This window comes from Austrofundulus limnaeus, unplaced genomic scaffold, assembly GCF_001266775.1.
Source record: "Austrofundulus limnaeus strain Quisiro unplaced genomic scaffold, Austrofundulus_limnaeus-1.0 Scaffold25, whole genome shotgun sequence".
Classification (NCBI taxonomy): Eukaryota; Metazoa; Chordata; class Actinopteri; order Cyprinodontiformes; family Rivulidae; genus Austrofundulus; species Austrofundulus limnaeus.
The window spans coordinates 327,993-332,637 of NW_013952427.1; the positions used below are offsets into that span (position 1 = coordinate 327,993).

Here is a 4,645-nt window from a genome sequence, read left to right on the forward strand (position 1 = left end):
TGATGCTACTCCCCCCACCTCCACCGCTTCTGCCGGAGTTAAAATGAAGCTTAGCGAGTGGACACGTCACCTTGCTAACGGCTGACAAGCCGGCTCGCAAGGTTGCGCTTCGCGGGCACCTGGGAATCAGCTCATGGGTACCGAGTCGCCCGCGAGCGACGGGTTGGGCACACCTGCCGTAGGTGAAGGTTTGAACACAGTCAGACATTTTTAAATTGAGAGTTTTGTCTTTCAGCTTAGCTCCTTCTTCACCACAAGAGACTAAAGAAACCCCCTCATTGCTGTGAACAAGTCCCAGAGTGTTCAGTTCACCTTCTGCCCTAACTTACCACAACAAGACTCGAGTCACGAATGTCTTGGTTGGGTTTCATTATTCTCCTTCCTGCATGATCACACAGTTTGTGAGGGCAGCCTGCTTTTGGTAGGTTTGCACATATCCCATATTCTTTCCATTTCTTGATGATGGATTGACCAAAACTCCTGGGGATGTTCAGGGTCTTTTGTTTCCAGCTACTGGCTTTGATTTAAGAGGGTGAATTTATATGTGATCACTGTGTATTATATATATGTTCTATATTACACATTAATTGGTATTATCCTGTAGAAATAGGATTTCATTTGGACATTGGAGAAAGAATAAAAAAAAATCAAAAGGCCAATTTAAATTGACCATGACTGATTCATTGTAGAAATAAAAGGATAAACATTACAGGTGTAAAATTATTTTTTAGGCACTGTACTTTCTTTAAGGGTTAACATTAAATATATTTAGTCTACCATGAAAGGCACACTTTGAATCACAAAGTGGTGTTTCAGAAAACAACACAGTGCTGGCCACAGATGCACTTGCCTTTTAACCGGTCCGCTATTCTCAGGCATGGCTGATGCCAATTAATTTTTAAAAAGGGCAAAGATTGCCCTAATTATTCGGTCAGCCAGTCAACTGGTCTCCTATAAATTACTGGACTGAATGCTAAGTATTATTAACTCTATTCAATTAGACCCACACCCTTAATGCTTTGAAATGTGCCTAAAAAGATGTGTTCACATACCAGAAGTGGAAATCTGCCTCTTTTACAGAAAACAGCCCAGTTTTGAAAAAAGCCTAAAAAATGTTTTTTTTAACATTATAGTTTTTTTTTTTAAATTCAGATCACTATTTTTACTAATTCTAGCATTTTTAACACAGTGATACTGTCAGCTGCACATAACGTCATTCTAAAAAATAGGGTGGCATTAGCAGTTTTGATTCTTGACTATTAAGTGCTCTTGCGACCTGTACTTTAATATTTAAAACATATTAATTCTTAGAATTATAAAACAATAAAGTCTTTATAATGTCTTGACACAATATTTGACAGTAAAACAATATTACAACAAGCAACAGCATCCCATTACATCACGTAATTAGACACAGTTCTATGTGATACAACTGAGAGTTAAATAATTGGTTTACACAGCAATCAATTTATTTTACACCGTTTTACCATGTCTTCAATTGATCATGAAGTCTTCTAGAAGTAAATATAAAATATTATTCAAATATTTTAATTTTAATTAGAATATTAAGCACTTCATATACCTGCCTTGTTTTTGGTTAAAGATAGCATGATGGCCTTTTTGCTTCCTGCTACTAATAAATTTCAGTATCAAATAAAAAAATAAATCATCCTTCCATTTCTTATATTCATGTTTTCTTTTCTGGGTCATGGGGGGACCTGGTGCCTATCTCCAGCAATCACTGTGTGGGATGTGGGGTACACCCTGGTCTGAYGGAGGAATCTAAAACACCCAGAGAAAACTAAGGCTTGGATGGGGATAATATTCAGACCCCACCCAGAAAGTCCAGGAAGCAAACCTGTGACCTTCTCACTGTGAGACAACAGCACAAACCACTGCTCTACAATAATTAAWTAGTTTCTTAATGTTGTATTTTACACAATGGCTGTGGCAAATTCATCAAGGATGAGTGTGAAGTGTAAGTCATCATGTACCTCTTTTAAGGCACCAACACAGAACATGGTGGCCCGTTACACTTAGCAGCTTGAGGAMAGGTCTTTAGAAAACACATTTTTAAAGGTAAATCGCTAAAGGAACCATTCTCAACATTGCCAGCTTACCTTCAGGAGCTAAATCCAGCTCCATAGAGACTGGACGGTCAGCATCAGCTTGGTGTCTCTGCTTTAGGCAGTGCCCTCTCCTTGGTAATCTGTATTCAYATGAAACACTGTCTCTCTTCTACTTTGGCTTTCTCTTTTTGTTGCATTTTACCAGAACATCCTGTGGACTTTGTTTGCCTTGATGTGAGCTTGTTGGAGTTTGGCCGAGGTTTGCCTCTGGGCATGGATCTGAAAGAGAAAGTGGCAGCGTGATATCCTTCAGGATGTTTATTTAAGTGGCAAGTATAAATGCAGGGCGGGATTTCCTCGGTTGCTGAAAGCCAAAGCTGTTTTGGCAGAAGAATCAGACCAAAACATGTTTGAATACATTTAGGGTTGCAGCAAACAAACTTTAAGAACAAATAGATCAAAATAATTGTTCATATGCTAGATGACAAATTTTAGTAATTAAAAAAGTATAAAGTTGACTATGCTGAGGCAGAAACACAGACATGGGATTGTCTCTGCTGTATTTTGACATCCCAGCTGCAWTGATACACCTGGTTGTTCATCTCATTTGTCTATATGTGTTCAGGCTGACACCGACCTGTCAAATTGTGAGCGGTCTGCGTTCCACCTCGGTGCTTTCCCTGCTGAAAACATCAGGATTGTAGGATCTCTGCTCCATCATCTCCAGGTTATCAGCAGTAGTTGTTTTTATTGAAACAACAGACTTCTGCTGTAAAACCAGAGCTATGAAACACAAAAGTACATCATATAGGCTTTGGGTCAGTAAATGTGTCAGTCAGTGTGAATGTGTTCCTAGTCCATCAAGGCAATGACYACATTCCTTGCTCTGGCCCCATTATTTCAATTTTCATCTATTTTGATAGAGATTTGATGAATCTCTGTTAAAGCATATGACTATAAATTATCACAAAGTATGAAATACAAGACTGGATCTAAAATTCAATTAATTAGCCACAAAACCCCATTCAGATCGATAACTGAAGTGTTGAAAAACATTAGTTTAACTTCCTGATCCTACCATTGCAAAGTCAGCAAAGTACCTCATGATGCATATTTCCATGATACTGTGCACTTTAATAAAAAAAATAAGAGCAGAAAATATTTTAGCACCTAATTACCATGTAGGGTATGACTAAAACATGTCTAAACATATAGCATTGATTTAGTATAAAAACAAAACTGCATAAACATGTATTTATGACAGAGTACTGACAGTTAGTAGACCTTGAATGATTTTGAATCAACATTCTGGCTGATCTGTTAAGAGCTGACCATGTGTGAAAATGAACTGAAACTGAGTGTGAACTTTTCATGAAGCCATTTCACATGTATGTCTGAGATTAATTCACGGCATCCACCCTGAGCTCTACACATTGTGCAGTATATTTGCTTAAACCATTGTTCATTGTTATTAATRATTAAGGTAAATACTAGTCGTGTTTCCATCAATGTTTCTTGATGCACATTTTGGAGTGTCGCATCAGAAAAGGTGAATGGAAACGGCGTGATTCGAAAAAACTTCCTCTGATTCGCCCAAAAGCTGATACACTTGCTTGAGGTGGTTTTAGGGTTTTTTGAAAAACACTTAATGCGCAAAAAGACAGATGGAAACACTTTTGCCTAATAAGTTGTGACGTAGCGAACATTTACAGTACCTCCCGTAGCTGATCAGCTGTTCCCCGGTACTGGTACCATTTTCGGGTTGGCTGCAGCCGCGATTAGCAACAGGACCCTCCTCCCGCTGTTTGCGTCTTCTCAGTAATCCCGTAACGTGAAGAAAATTGCATTTCTTTCTCTACATCTCCATACAGCAGTAACATCGCCAAAACTAGTTGATAACAGAATAATTACAACTTTCCTGATAGTAGCAACGCGTTCCTGAGAACTTCTCTCCATTATCCTGAGATGTGTGGACCCTGTGAGTTTAGCGATGGTTATTTCCTGTTTACTACGCACATGCGTATGACGTAATAGATCCGCTTCAAGCCAGTTGATGGAAACTTTGTCTGATTCTCATTTCTTATTTTTTTCCTTTTTGCGAAATTATTAAAATTCGCTCAAAATTCGAATTAAAATTGGATGGAAACATGGCTACTGTCTGTCTGCAGGCAAAATATCTTATACCATACAGTTTTTAATGCAAGCTTCAAAAATCAGTTGTTAGATGCACAACACATTGATTTGCTTTTGGAGTCAGTTCARTTCAGTCTTAGCAAACATAAAAGGCTTTAAGTCACACAACAAGTCACACAGATGGGCTAAGGGTCTGTGTGGTAGCTGAGAGTCACTCTCAGCACRTAATTGGAGAGCTAACAGATTTCAGATTACAGCTTGCACATAATGTTATTTCTAAGGTTTGCCCAAAATAGTTTTAATTCCATTCGTCCTCAACATAAAATGAACTCTCTTCAAAATCTTGGCAGGAAAATAAATTAAAATTAAATGTAATACTTTACATGGAGCCAAAGTATATTGATTTAAAACATTAAGTATTCAAATAAATAAAACCCTTAATG

General features: G+C 38.0%; 1 long non-coding RNA gene across 1 annotated transcript; it reads right to left on the reverse strand.

Annotated features, from left to right (window-relative positions):
- On the reverse strand, positions 1–2,936 carry LOC106514969 (uncharacterized). Its single transcript, XR_001309945.1, has 3 exons — positions 2,707–2,936; positions 2,121–2,348; positions 1–173 (listed from the first exon to the last, which is right to left on the reverse strand). It is a non-coding gene; the product is annotated as an uncharacterized LOC106514969 (long non-coding RNA).
- Positions 2,937–4,645: the final 1,709 nt, after the last annotated feature.